This window comes from Solea solea, chromosome 10, assembly GCF_958295425.1.
Source record: "Solea solea chromosome 10, fSolSol10.1, whole genome shotgun sequence".
In the NCBI taxonomy this organism is placed as follows: Eukaryota; Metazoa; Chordata; class Actinopteri; order Pleuronectiformes; family Soleidae; genus Solea; species Solea solea.
Genome location: NC_081143.1, coordinates 11725289 through 11741288, shown reverse-complemented (window position 1 = coordinate 11741288; position 16000 = coordinate 11725289). Strand labels below are relative to the sequence as shown.

The following is a 16000-nucleotide window of genomic DNA, read 5'->3' as shown; positions in this document are numbered from 1 at the left end:
TGCAGCAGTCCCGGTCGACATAGATGACCTCAGGTTCAGCTTGGCCCGCATTCTTGTAGCGAGTGACGATGCCTTGGCACAACTCTTCCAACCCTGCACCTTCACCCGTCGTCAGAACAGAGTTCAGAACCTGGCCAAACTCATTGCCGATGTTTGTCATCCATGCAGCACTGTCCCCGATCCCGCCAGCCAGCTTCTTGGTGATCTGTAAAACAAACACTACTTTCAAACTGAAGACATTGCCCCACTAAGAAGTAAACTCATTTTCTGTTTTGTTGTAACATGTTCTATTTTCTATATTTTTTTAACTGTTGAAACCCTAACCTTCTTTGTTGAATCCATCTTGAGAATTCTACCATAGGTAGAGGTGATCACTCCCTTCATCTCATCCAGATGGCTGAGGATTTCGTTGGAGTGGACTGTCTCAAACCATTGGGCAAGTGGAAGGGGCCTGAAGGGTGGTGGAGGACTAAAGACAGCTGCAGAGGGGACAAAGGTAGCCATCTTCATATGGCGTTCACAGTCCGAGAGGTAGCGGATGGTCTGACGTGCCCACTCCTCGCTGTGCGCTTCCTCTATTGCAGACTGGAGGTAGGAGGAACTGTTACCACTGGTCCTCGGCTTCAGGAAAGTCATACATTTCCTGTCCAGAGCCAGCTGTGTTGTGAGGACAGCGGGGAACAGGCTCCTGTGTGCGACATCCAGCTGGGAGAGCATATCCTGGCTCCATGGGCAGACCGGCTGAGAGCACTTGCTACAACGTGGATAGTCCCCTCCCACTAGGTAGTAGCGGCTATCCACATCAATCACCTCCCTGACCTTTCTGTAGATCCCGGAGCTGTTCATTTTCCGGGAACATTGTGGGCATTTCAATGGAATCCCCCACATCCTCATTGGTGCCCAGATGAACATCCTCTTCCTGTAGTACCACCCAGGCTCAGGCGGAGATGGTTTGGGCGCCAGTGGTGGGTGAAACCAGCATGCCTTGATGATGCGTTTCAGCTGGCCTGTAGGCTCATATAGGCACTTTGCAATCCACACCTGATCTGCTTCCTGGATTACTTTACAGAACTGTTCGGGAAGAAAACCTTTCCAATTAACTGAACTTGTTTTAAGTGGAGTTGAAATTTGGTGTGATGGGTGAGTGGGCGTGGCAGAGCTACTTGAAGGAGGGAGCAGAGATGGCATTGGCTTTGGTGGTAGTGCTGTTGGCTTTTGCGGTGGTGGTGTTGGTTTCTGCGGTGATGGCAAGATGAATGCTGAATAGTGAGCCAGTTGTATGTGGTTCAAAAGACCAACAGTACCCTGCACCTTGGCCCCACAGGTGTCACACATCTCCTCCGTATGGTGGTCAGAAAGGTGTTCGGAGAACTTTTCTCCTTCCACAAGCTCGTTGCACTTATAGCACTGCACTCCCTGTCCTGCCACTGATGCTCCTGCCTCCGTGTCTCCTCTCCCTGCCTCTGTGTTGTCTTGGACTCCCCCTGCTTCTGTGTCTCCTCTCCTTGTCACTGTGTCTCCTCTCCATGCCTCTGTGTTGTCTTGGACTCCCCCTGCTTCTGTGTCTCCTCTCCTTGTCACCGTGTCTCCTCTCCCTGCCTCTGTGTTGTCTCGGACTCCCCCTGTTTCTGTGTCTCCTCTCCTTGTCACCGTGTCTCCTCTCCCTGCCTCTGTGTTGTCTCGGACTCCCCCTGCCTCTGTGTCTCCTCTCCCTGTTTCTGTGCCGACTCGGACTCGTCCTGCCTCCGTCTCAACTTCTCCTGCCTCACTGGAGCCAGATCCTGATAACAGATCTGCTGGCTGGGGGGTGGGAGTACAAAAAGAGGGCCGTATTGTTCAATAAATAAATCCACATGCTACAGTGACTTATCATGGCTTAGTAAATAATTTCACCTACCTTATGGAAGCCACAGGAGCACCGAAGGCTTCTCCCAAACAGATCCTTTGTATGGCTCTGAAGGGGACAAGCATCTATTTTCTCCAAGGCCTTTTTCCATTTCTTGACCCCTGGCCGTTTGCCAGTTGAGAAATGAAATTGGCCCTTGGCATATTTTATGCAGATGTCCCGCCAGTAAGTGTCTGGTTTTCCTGTCTTAGTCATCTGCAAATATCAAACAGGTTAATGTCAAGCTTGTAGGCTATGTGTACGTACAGTCAGACACAGAGCGTAGGACTAATGTATATGTAAGTACATAATGTATGTATGTAGGTATGTTTTACATTATTGTTTTAATATTGTTAAAGCACTTTGTAAATGTATGTTTTAAAAGGTGCTATATAAATACAGTTATAATTATTATTATTATTATTATCATCATCATCACCATTATTACAGTGCTGGTATGTACCTCACCGCCCTTATACACTATATATTCTTATATTTAGAGATGTCTGACTTGCACCAACAACACCAAAACAAATTCCTTGTATGTGTAAAAAACGTACTTAGCAATAAAACTTTTTCTTATTTCTGACAGGCAGAACCTCTGTTAGCAAAGCCGCTACGCTACACGTATGAATGTAACGTAGTTACAATCGCGCTGACGGGAGGGAAAATTAAACTGTGTATCTTTTTCCACACGGTTCAACATTCGGCTTATAGACGCCGTTTCATTTATGAGTATTAATCAAGTTTCCAAACCTTTATTCGCGCTCGTTGTGTCAGGTGTATGCGGTGAAAAATAATGTATATATGTCCGACACGCTAACGAGATAACCACGCCCCCTACATCACGTGGCTTGTTCGGAGCTGTGTTCGGAGCTGTGTTCGGACCTCGATTGAAACTCTTTGATCTCGTTAGGACTGTGTTCGGACCTGGTTAGGACCTGTTAGGACCTCAGAGGCAGGCCAGAAACTGACGGGTACGGCCATCGAAGGGGATGGTTTCAGAGACCTTTCTACTTGTTTTAGGCTTCACTTTCAGTCGTGCTCACAGAACACAAAAAGAACTTTCAAGAATTCCACATTTACAGCATTGTTAACATTTACTTCTCCAGTCCGTTTTAATGAATGCTATATCAATCCACATGTTTAAAAGCTCAGTCCTTCATCTCAACCCCCCCCCCTCTAACTCCGTGGAATTGGCCTAGGCAGCAGCAGCAGCATGTTTTGTTTTGTTCTATTTTCCCCACCATTTTTACACACTGGAAGTGAATACAGAACCTTTGGGGTGATTGGGTTTGGCTGTTTTGCTGAGATACCCTTGAGCTGCCCAAGGATGGCTAATTCATGTGCACTGCGCCATGGGCTGCCCATAAAAGCCTCCTTCGAGCCGGAGTTGAACCAGCGACCTAAGGATATCAACGTTAAGCAGTCCTACAGTCCTCCGCTCTACCAACTGAGCTATCGAAGGAGATGGTTTCAGAGACCTTTCTACTTGTTTTAGGCTTCACTTTCAGTCGTGCTCACAGAACACAAAAAGAACTTTCAAGAATTCCACATTTACAGCATTGTTAACATTTACTTCTCCAGTCCGTTTTAATGAATGCTATATCAATCCACATGTTTAAAAGCTCAGTCCTTCATCTCAACTCTCCCTCTCTAACTCCGTGGAATTGGCCTAGGCAGCAGCAGCAGCATGTTTTGTTTTATTTTCCCCACCATTTTTACACACTGGAAGTGAACACATCCCCTTCGCAGTCCGACAGTCCTGCACTGATTGGGTTTGGCTGTTTTGCTGAGATACCCTTGAGCTGCCCAAGGATGGCTAATTCATGTGCAGTGCGCCATGGGCTGCCCATAAAAGCCTCCTTCGAGCCGGAGTTGAACCAGCGACCTAAGGATATCAATGTTAAGCAGTCCTACAGTCCTCCGCTCTACCAACTGAGCTATCGAAGGGGACGGTTTCAGAGACCTTTCTACTTTTTTTCGGCTTCACTTTCAGTCATGCTCACAGAAAACAAAAAGAACTATCAAGAATTCCACATTAACAGCATTGTTTACATTTATTTCTCCAATCACGTTTTAATCAATGCTATATAAATCCACTTGTTTAAAAGTCCAGTCCTTCATCTCAACTCTCCCTCTCTCTTTCTTCGTGGATTTGGCCTAGGCAGCAGCAGCAGCATGTTTTGTTTAGTTTTGTTCTATTATTTGGTCAAAGTGGCGGCAGATTTGTTTGTTGTTCAAAAAGAAACACGGCTACAAGCACTATTTATTTGAGCCATTTAAGAAATATATATCTCATCCGTTTTGAGATTTATGTGGAGTTTGTGTGGAGCACATAAGTTACTTACGGAGCCCTGGATGTGACATACACAAAACCTTTTTCAAGGGTACGCACACTTTATAACTCAAACGCGCAAGATAATAAGTCGCACTCTGTCCTATAGTGGAAACAATTGTCATTTAAGCTAGTGCAAGTCCGAAAGGACCTATGCATTTATTTTCCTAAATATTATATCACAACTTGTGACAACACAATTGTTAAGGTCCTTAGGGTAATGGCTGTTGATGGTTAGTGTTAGTATTATTTACTTGTCAAAATTGTCATTTTAGGGGTGTTTATTGATCTGCCAGTTGACCTAATATATCATGATCTTCCTTCTCAGTTATCTCATTCACCTCAGCTCCCAGTGTTTCCACCAGCCCCTTTTTCTCCTCACCTGCCTGCCAGCCACTCCCTGCTCGTTAGTCCAACTCTCCCCACCTGTTGCACTCAGCTGCCTCTGATCACCAATCAACCCAGTATGTAAACTCACCTCTCAGTTCACTCAGTGCCAGATTGGTCTATGTCATTTGCACTAGTCTCGCCCACATTTTTTGGACTGATTCCCTGGTTTCGACCCTGCCTGACTACGGATTCTGCCTGTTCCTGTGACGGAACAGCTAAGCCTCAGGTCCGTTTCCCGCTATCTCCTTAGAGTCTTTTTGCTCGTCATTGAACTATCGCTGAATTTTAATAAACGTCATTACCAACTGTCTGCCTGCCTTCGTGTACTGCATTTGGGTCCTTCCCTGACCCGTTGCATAATATGCTACCGGAAGCGTTCACTTGTCTTCACAGCAACTGTACTCTACTGCTAACATCCTGTGTTCGCAGAAACAGGCAACGTGTATATCCGGCTATTAAATCTGATGTAACACCCTTTCAAAATATGATTTCTGGGTCTAAATGCTTCGTTGAATCAAAACAGACAACAGAGGCCAGATATGTTATTTAAAAAAAAATAAAAAAAACTCAGATCTGTTCAAACAACAGGGAACTACGGAGCTCTGGAGGTCACACGCATGCTTTAAAAAAAAAAAAAAACAAAACATCTATCTCACCTGCATGGCTCCATAGTTGCCTCTAATATTGGTCATTAAATGTTTCAGTAAAGTTTTGCAAAGCAGCTTGATGCATTTAAAAAACAATTTCATTTATCTTACTTCTATCTCTGTTACCCTCCCAGTCCAGGCAGGAGAAAGCATGTGTCACTTTGGTGCCATCGCAAGATCCAGATACAGACGAGGAGCTCTAGAATACCATCAGTGTGCGGAACAAAAAAAACGCTCAAGGATTTCACTGTTCTTTACGTTTCCCCGTGTCTCCTTGTGTTTTATAATTGTTTTTATTTCAAAGTATTTTCTCCAGTCATTGTCTCTCTCTCACTGTCAAACAGACACATACTTCAGTTTTGGTCTGGTATTCTTTCTTTTTGATCTTTATCTTTATTTGTCACAGTCCTGCATGTTTTCTACTTTTGTCCTCTCTTCTTCTGTCTCCATGCATAGCTCCCTCCCTCCTGTCTCTGTGTCACTTTCTATGTCTCTTTACTCTTTAATTTTGACTGTTTGACCACAGGCACAGAAATGGTACTGGACATTTTCCATTTGTGTCCTCGCCTTCTGTTGTCCTCACAGTGGCACTGCCATCATGTCCAGCAGCCATGCCTCTCCTCCTGCCTCCATTACCCATCCCACAGAGGGCTTTGCAGGGCTTCCATAAATCATTCCTCCCTCACAGTCTAGTCGAGTTTGGGCCAGTTCACTTAAATGAATAATTAAGCCCTTCCTGCAACACCACCTTCACCATCACCTAATTAAGAGCTCAACCATAAAGAGTTATGGTGGCTGCATTTGTAAAACACTTATGGAATGTTTAAAAAATGAGTGAATGTACGAGGTAGTGACACATTATTGTGCTGTGTGCACCACCTACGCTGAGAACTGACCTGAAATACTGACAATCACTGTACAAAAGGCTTACCTAATAAAATCTTCACCAAACATGTCTTGAGGATATGTTTGCTGCTTTATTTGACTGTTTAACAGATTGTTCTGGCAGGGATGAGGGGTATGTAACTGCTCAACATCCTACACCAAAGTACATAGAGAAAATCCATATTTTTAGTTCACAGGGCCACAGTAGCTGCTGGTCTACTCCTGCCATTTTGCTAAGTGTGTGTCACTTCATCATATCATAATGTTCAATTTCAAAAACTGAAAATACAAATTTCATTTAAACATGCTGGTTTTCTCTATAGACTTCAGTTAGACAATGTGGAATTGTCTTAACTTCAATTTCTGGTCCAGTCTAATAGGCCTGTTAACTCAAAAGCCTGCCATACCCAGAGGTGGAGACATTCTGTGCTAAATTCTTTGATAATGAATCACCAAGCTTAATTAAATGTTAAACCTCGGCACTGTGGGCAGGGGTTTAGCAAAAACAAGGTTGCATCCAGGCAGTTGCAGTGCTGTTACACGGTCATCATTGTTTAGGCCTCCAGTAAACTAAAGATGAAGAATGCGCCTTTCCTGAATTTGAAAAGCTGGCTTCTTCATTTTTAATACTGCTAATTAATAAAATCCCTGGTATTTGCTTTGTTGGCCCTTGCAATGCTTTTTTGCCGGTACCACAACACTGAAAGTAATATAATATTAAATGGAACAGTGTCGTTCATAAACAGTGCTTAAACATATATACATTTTATTTTTACTTCTATATGGATGTATGCTTTGATTTCCATGTGATTGTTTATTTTATTTTGTCATAGTTTAAATTATGTGTACAACTTAGTACAGTGATACAGCCTAAATATTATGTGCTATGAGAATTCTATTGTTCCCTGCTTCTCCTGTGCAGTGCAGGGCTGTTGTGGCACATGCCCCCTGCACTGTGCATCCCTTCATCACATGAGCAGAGGATTTCTCTGGAGCCCATTGGTTAATTGTTTTTCACTTGCAAATGCTGGAAAATGCTAGCAAATGGCCAAAGGAGAAGATTTTTGGAAGAGGAGCACAACTTAACTATTCGCTGGGCAGATTTGTTTGCTAATTTTGGAAATTATTTTGCTGTGAAGGCCTGGAAAACCACATACAGATGATAACTTGCAACAAATCTACTAAGACTTTGAGCAATACATTTACATAATTCAGACACATGCAACTCAAGTGTGGTTTTTCTGAGTGGTCAACAGTTTTCAGCCCTCAGATCACACATTTATCACCATAAAGATAGAAAGAGTAGGATTGTGAATAGCACAGATTTAGCATGCCATGTTGATTTGATGAGGTTTAATATTGCGCACCAGTCATACCCACCTCATATTTAACTCTGTGTTTTAACATTTTTTTAGGCACTTTGTTGGTCTCAACCCTGAGAGGCGTATAAAGGCCAGCCAGGGGAAGGTGGTGCCCAAGAAGACGGGGAAACTGATCCAGAAAAAGAAAGCAGCAAGGTGTTCATGTTGTTTTACGGTTATACAGTAAGTCTTGTCGTTGTGTTCTTTATAATTGTGTATAGTCAGTATTGAGTTGCTGTGAGTGTGATTGGTTGTTTGTCTTTGTATGTGACACTGCGATGGACTGACCACCTGTTAAGGGTGTACCCTGCCTTTCACCCTTAATCAGCTGGGATTGGCTCCAGCTCAACCCACGACCCGACCCTCATGTGGAGGACAAAGCGATTGGGAATGAATGGATGAATGAATGTAGCCACTGTGTGCAGGCTATCCCTTGCCATAGTAAAAAAAAAAATGCTGAATTTGGAGTACATAAAACATCCTGTTTTGTGTTTTACAAAAAATTTAATAACTTTGCATTTGTCAGCTGTTGAAAGTGTAATACAGTGACATTAATTTGTAAAGGCATCTTTTGTCCAATCCCTTTCCAATGCAATTGAGCCCAATGTAAGCAAAGCAGCTGCAAACATACTGTACTACCATTATGCTAATAGCAGTACATACTGTCGTTAAGGTTAATGAACTGGTTTGGTTAACGTAAGGACCTACAGCACTTTCTCTGTGTGTGAGTATAACCTCCTCACTCTGTACTCACTTGTCCCAATGCTCTTTTTCATGAATGGATACACCTGTTCTCTCTGGAGGTTACAGGACTCATGTCTGCTGCAGTGGTTTTGTCTCTTCTTCACCTCCAGCTGTGAACTGTTCTACTGCAGCTTCCTCTCGGAGACAATAAACAGCAAAGTGTTGCACACATTATTGCTGATGCTACATGACCGATGTCTTTAACTCAACACGGCAGCATTTTGTCTCGTACACCTACACATCACAAGAGACTACAAGCAAATTAGGAAACTTTGGATCCCCAGACATGACATAGGTGGAAAACAACTCTATTTTAATTTAATTAGTCCCCAAAAAATGTATATTTTGTGTGCATGAAATACTAATCAAATATCCTTGAGAGATGGGTAAGCAAAAAGGGGTGCAAGAGGGCTGAAGCTGCATGATGGACAGAGATAGTGTGATTGAGTTGTATTTTAGGGAATGAGTTAGAAAGATATTCACAGATTTAAACTTCTGCAATCAATAACATTTAAACATTATTGAAACACTAGCGAGACATACAACCTTCTATAAATCAAACCGACAAACCTACAAAATACTATTTCATGGCCACAAAATAAGTATAACTAGGGGTTTATGTCATCAAATTATGCACTTTATTCTTGTGTAATATATTGTGATATATTATTTTGTCAAATGTCATATTGTTAATCAATGTGAGCTACATTTTATGTATGACATGTTGCTGCACTGGTTTGGTGACTGGACTCACAGGAAGCATTAAAGGCCCAGAATGCTCTGTGCCACCAGCCTGCTGAGAACTGCTCATAGGCCCACAGCCAAAAACTCTGAGCAAGTCTTTTATTGTTCCCTTTTTAAATTTGCTCTAGATGCAAATGCAAAATGCACTTTAATGTGAGTGCCAATGATTAGATTAGCTATAGATCAGAGGTCACTAATAGGTGGACTGCAGTACTGACTTATTTCCATAAATCATTGACAATTGCTGCATTTTAATGGAGTATGTTCTTTTCTAGTCTTTATGGCACCAGGAGCTCAGGAAATGCAGAACAATTGCATGTGATGTAAATCGCCACGTCGCCAATACTATCAGTGAATTCAGATGATAATCTTTTGATGTCAGCCTCAATTGTAAATTGTGTTAAGAATCAAACACTGTAGCAAACAGTAGACATGTTAATTAGGACTGGGATAAAAAAACAAAATAAACACACATTTTCTGATTCATATCGATTTGTATTTGGAAGACCTAATGATTCATAAAAATCTTTGATCTTTCTTATATTATGTTTGTCACCCTGTATCATGCAAGACTTTCACAGTCACACAAGACTTGACTTGCGGTAGTATTTTGGTGTTGTCTAAAGCAGGTATGCATTACTTTGAGGTAATGTATGTTAATATTATTTTGTAATGTACCAGGTTAGGCAGATACATATCATCCATGTTACACATTACACCTTCATGACTAATTTGATATTTAAAATGATTTTGAAAATGACCAAAACTAATAGACTCCACACCAAACTGAATATTTTCAATGTTAACTGCACCAAATATGTAATATATATCTGCCATAATGAAAGACAATCCCAGCAAAAAACAACAACAAACAAACATGAACAAGAATTCCTTTTATACCATTAAAGAGAGAAGCACTTGCTAAAGCTGACCTGTATTTTTTTTATCGTACACTGTCATCAGGGGAATTAAATTTATCAATGAGAGTCATTACAAATAAAGTGTATGAAGTGACAGAGTGGGAGTGGTTTTAGAGGAACCCACCCACTTCAGACAGAAACAAGGAGAGACAAAAGATAATAAGAGGGGGAAAAAAAGTAAAGTGACTAAAGAGTAAACAAAGAAAAGAGAGCGGTTTACATAATTAATTTCTTATTTTCCCCCATTTTCCATTTATTGATTTCCCATTTCCTAAAATGAAGCACTAGTTTACAATTAATTCCCATAAGCTGCGTCAAAAATGGCCCCGAAACTTTATTGGTGTTAAACGTAGCACACACAAGGGACACAATATGTTGCTGTTGGTATGATGACTATTTTTAGCTGCTAAGAGTCACTTGTTTTTTTACTGCCCTCTCTTAACTTTAAAAAAAACACATTTTTAAGCTTGTTTGTGTTCACACAAGCAGCCAACCTTGTGCTGACAGTTCAATGTCACATCACCTGGACTAGTGTAAAAATGACCTGTTTTAATTGTATTTAGTGCTGGAGCAACACAATACCACAGCCTCACTGGTGAAAGCCAGTTTCTTTGGGAACATTCTCAAACTCAATAGCGATGTTAGTATGTGTGTTTGTATGATTCTGCTATAGACTGACTCACCCTGCAATCCAATTTCACAGATAATAAATGTGTGAAGCATTTGATCGAGCAGGGTCACATAATGGCCGCTTTACCACTTGTGGACAAGGTCTGATTACGCCCAGAGCAAACTACTGCCAAATTAAAACACTGAGCATAAAAACTGCGTAATTACAGGAGGAGAACTTTTGTCCTTTTGTTCAACATGACCAGGTCTTTTAATAAAGTAAGAATTGTTTTCCCTGAGTATCGTAATGGGTGGTTTTAAAGCTGCACAACAGCGCCCCCACAGGCTCGGAGCACTTCCCTTATTGAATATGCAGGTGTTTTCTCTCCTGAGGTTGGGTTTCTGTTGAAACATGTTTTCTCTGTTTTGATCTGTATTTTTCAATGACTCACGAGGAAAATGGAACAGTGTCTTGGCAGTGGATCGAGACATTCCAGGTGAGAATATACAAATTATTGCACAAGTCGAATGTAATTCTTTGTAGGACTATTTAATATTGCAATACTTTTACGCCTTTGCTCATCTTATTTACAGCTGATCATGATGAGCAAGTCACCATAGGAACCAGAGGGAGAACTGGAGGGTTCCATCAACCCAACACCAACATTGACTTTGCTTTAACCTCTTGGACGACTTTGGGATTGTGAGAGGTAATCACATTAACATCGCTAAATATGTTGCCCCCTGAAAAGTAAGAGCACATAAGTCAGAAAATGTTGTTGCGTTATCAACAAATGTTGTGTTGTGATTCAATCTTCTTAAATGCCTCAGTCACATGGCCTTTTCACACTTACATTTTTCACATTCAAAAATGATATTCATCATTAGTTGCATTCCTGTGCATATACAATGCATAAAAAAAGCAAATGTTCTCTTATCAAACAAGTGTACAGCTATTTATTTTTTCATTGGCATATTATGATCACCTGTTGATCAATTACGGTTACATTTCACTCGATATCAACTATACGAAAAAAATAAAACAAACTATTTTCTTGCACTTATATTTATTGAAATTGAACTTTCACTGCATCTCCTGGTTTTGGCTGCTGTCCACTAAGTCTTTGGCCTCCATCAATCTTGCTGGCTTGACCTGTGTTTTGGTCTTTCTCCTGACGAGCGAGCTGACTGCTCGGTCTTCCACATCCTGACATATAGTGTTGACTCACAGTAAACTGAGCTAAACTAAGCTGAACTGAGACAGATGGACAGGTGTGTGTTTATGTGTGTGTAAAGACAGCAAGATAAATATTTATACTGCTGTGTACTAAACTAACTGTGACAGTGTCTGCTTTTCAAATGCCTGTTTTTTCAGCTTTTCGTGTGGAAATTTAAAAGAACAAACTTGCATGATTTACAAGGACAAGCACATCATTGTATGACTTAGAAAAAGTGAAACATCCTGTTCATATTAAAACAAAAATCATGCATGTTTTGATTTCCCGTGATAACTGCATGTTGTATGAAATCACATGCATGCTTTCATATGATCACTCAATAAAATATAGATACTCAGTGTCGGTATCAGTCTGATACTGGTCAAAATCAAAAAGTCTTAAGTGTTAAAATGGTAGCCTTCCTTATTATTCTCTATCCTTCAGTAAGCTCTCGTTCTCACAAAGGTTAGTGACCCCTGATATAGGATATATTCCACAATAAAATTGTTCTGAAACTGAACAAGCAGATATTTCTAATACACATAACATTGAATCGTAGATATCAATAAAATATAATTGTATTGTCTAGAACTGAGCTTGTTGGACTTGGTGTGTTTCCATGCGATCCCTGTTGAGGTTGTAACTGCTGATGACCTTCATGTGGGCAATTAGCAGCTGTAACATCGGGCTTGTGACATGTGGTCAATGATACTTCACATCATAAAGTTAGACTGGGGATCACATGGGCAACTCTACGAAAATCAGACAATTAATGAGCCAGAGAATCAGCTGACCTTTCTTTTTCCGCACCTATCATCATTTGTCTGGTCTCTAATAGAAACTGCAGCATGGAAGATTAAACAGTGATATGTGGCTGGCTCTCATTACAGACTCTCACATGCAGGGGTAAATGTACTGCACATTTCCAGTTGAGGCACTATTATGTGTGAATCACCTGTGTCTCCCTCCCTAGGAATCTCCACTCTAATCAGATTTGAAGTAATGAAATTGAAGGTTAACCTCTGTTAGCTTGTGTTTTCTGGCCTTTTATTGATAGGAATGAGTTTGTTGTTGTGTGTTCACCCAATATCGATTCATATCTCTCTGCCACCTTTGCCAGGATACCCATGTTATGTACAGTAGAGAAGCAAAATGAAAGGTTTCTCTGTAATTTCTCGTCTCTTTTGCAGACACACTCACACACACACACACAAAGAGCTGCCATGTAAAACAGGTACACGCTTAGCTCCACTAACGCATGTTGTTGAATCATTACTCTTTTCACTTTAAAATTTCTCATCTCCTCCCAACTACAGAAATGGAAATTTCAAGGTGGAATTAAGACGCCTGTCTTGTCCTCTTGTTGCTAGGATCCCAAGTGCTCTCAATCACTCGCTGGCTTAATTTTCATTTGCAATCAAGTGCTTATCCTGAACCTGTGTGCAGAAGTTCTCACATTAGAAAGAAAGGAAGGGATCTTTATTGTCATTATACAACCGAAATTGCTCTGCCACAATAGGCCAACCTGACCGAAAGTGTCTAACATTCATACAGATATACACACATACTGATGTGTGTGTATATATATATATATATATATATAAGTTTTCAGACTTCCCTCCGAAGCTACAGCTCCAGAGCTCAGGAACGCGCAATGCTTGTTCACGAAGAAGTTGGTTACACAGATTCACGAGCATCAGAAACTCTCGGTACTTCTCTGTGACATTTGTGGATACTTGTTCAAACGTAATGCCAAAAAGCAACAAATACTCAAAATATCACAAAGACATAAAATTAACCTAACTGTCCAGTAGAAACAGAGCCACTTTCAGTTGTTGCCACCCTTCAAATGTAGCACCGGTGTTCACTCTGGTCTTGATCACTCTGCACCAGTCTTTCACCTGTTGTTGGCACCTTTTCTGCCATAACATTGCTGCAACTGTTTCATGTCTCATTTAATTTTTAGCAAGCTTACATAAGCTCTGGTGTTGTCTTCTGAGCATGCGCGATTAGTGTGCGAAGAGGGGTACACGCATATGGGCAGGGGGGGAGGTAGATGGCAGTTTGATTGATGCATCCCGATCCAATGAATCCGCTCGAGCCGTTCAATATGATTGGAAGTTGTTTTTACAGGCCTGTCTGTTCCACAGGTGACTGTTATGTTTGTGACAATGCATTAATTAATTGGTCACAATTGGATTTGAAGAGGATTTTAAACAATACAGTCAATAAATGCTCCAGAAAATGATCTCCCACCCTCCCTTTAAAACACACAAGATTGTGGCTGATTACTGTATTTTTGGACACAGAGTGAATGATGACAGAGACAACCTGCTGGCAGTAGGAAGTTGGCCGACCTTGGATAATATCAGCAGATTGGATCACCATGCATGGTCAGCCTCCCAGCCATCTGTTGGTACTATGGGAGCCTTGTGTATTGATCCCCCCACTGCCGCTGCAGCCTCAGCCCAGTCCCGTCTATCCCTGGACTGTGTTCAGGTGACTGCTATATATGTCGTCATCTCTGAAATGGTACTAATTACTTTTCAGCTGATGTGTGTGTAGTCAGCTGCCTAAAGGCTAGCAGGTGGTCTCTGTGCGGGCGTGGTTGAGCAGCTATAAAGTCAGTGAGCTCATCTAAATTCCCCAGTGAGGAGTTGCGAGAACAGGGAGGCGAACCACTGACAGACTGAGCAGCATCAGAAGACTTATGCTGTTAAACACACCAACAACAACAAAAAAAAAACTGGGGGGTAATCACACCAGGGTTTAATTTAACCACAGTAAATAAGGCTGGTGTGGACACACTTTTAGATTCCAGTTTGAATTGTCATCTATGACTAGACTGTAGAGTTGTGTAGTGTGGTCATAATAAATAAAAACATTAATATAAACAAATGTTTAATTTAAACATGAATATTTATGTTGCACAACTTTAGAGGGCTCCAATTTATTTATTTTTTACAATTTGTAGCATTAATAATAATCAAGCTCAATTGGTATGGAAATTGATATGGAATCTAATCGCATTGAATATGAAATCATGACCTTGTGATTTGGAATCAAATCAGTTCAGGAAATGAACTGCAATTCCCAGCCCTAGTGTCTCATGAGACTATTGCAAAGGCATAACATTCAGAGGTTTATCACATAGGTGTCTCTGAAACACAGTAATAGTTTCTCAGCACCTTGAGGGCACACCTTCCTCCCACTGACGGATCTCTCCTGTTTGATTTGGTCTATTTTAATGTCTGAAGTAAAAGCTTTTTCAAATTATAGGCTTAATCTGATGCACCTCAAATGACCTGACTTTTTTTTTTCTTTTGTCTATCGCAGGACTTTTTTTTTTTTACACAAATATGTAATTATTTACAGTCTCGACGGGATTCTTTTCTGGAAGTGCTCAAGGCCTTTCATGGAGACAAAATAATTCCTCTAATGAAATGACTGAATATGAATATGATTTAATTGTATGTGCCTGAAAATAACATAGAAGGGAAATCAAGTAGAGACATACCTGTGTGTATACCTTTCATAAACAAACAAACAATAACTACACTCAATTAATTTGAAGGCATACCAGTCAGTGACAGACAAACATACTTTGTGTAAAGAGGAAACGTGAACAAAGTGCTTTTAAAGCAGTTCAAAACAGGACATTGTGTTTGTCATGTCCTAAAATAAGTGATGCTTTTAGAAATTAGATTACATTACATCACATAACATTAAACTTTATTGATCCCACGCTGGGTAAATTCACTATATACAGCAGCAAAAAAGGTCAGAGGTAGACAAATGACACATGTTTAATGAGAATAAAAGAAGCAATAAAGATGTGACAAAAAAAAGAATATGAAACAAATGCAATACAAAGTCGTACAAACATTATCAAGATAAAAAAAAAATACAGTATACAATACATGTTCACTTATAACATGGAAAGTACATGAAAGTGGCACTTCATATGTTAGGATTATTATGCAAGACATTATTATGTTTTGTCGTTCTGCAGGGGCAGCCTGTCACGTTACACACAGCCAACATACTGAACAACACTCTTTTCTTGATTACAATAACTTACAATGACTTCCTCTCTTGACTTGAGTTGAACACACTATCATTCATTCGGTGATCTGGTGTTGTCTTATCTGTTTGCATTACAATCAAATGCCTTTGCAACTAGTTAAAACGTACCAATTGTGCTCTTAAACCACACTAAAACTAACTTTACATCATTCATCCATCCATTTTCTACCACTT

The 16000-nt window shown here is 40.7% G+C and overlaps 2 non-coding genes across 2 annotated transcripts; both read right to left on the bottom strand.

Moving 5' to 3' along the window:
* Window positions 1-3263: 3263 nt before the first annotated feature.
* Window positions 3264-3353, bottom strand: trnay-gua (transfer RNA tyrosine (anticodon GUA)). The gene is given in 2 exon segments: window positions 3264-3299; window positions 3317-3353. It is a non-coding gene; the product is annotated as a tRNA-Tyr (tRNA).
* Window positions 3354-3748: 395 nt separating this feature from the next.
* On the bottom strand, window positions 3749-3838 carry trnay-gua (transfer RNA tyrosine (anticodon GUA)). Its single transcript is given in 2 exon segments — window positions 3749-3784; window positions 3802-3838. It is a non-coding gene; the product is annotated as a tRNA-Tyr (tRNA).
* Window positions 3839-16000: the final 12162 nt, after the last annotated feature.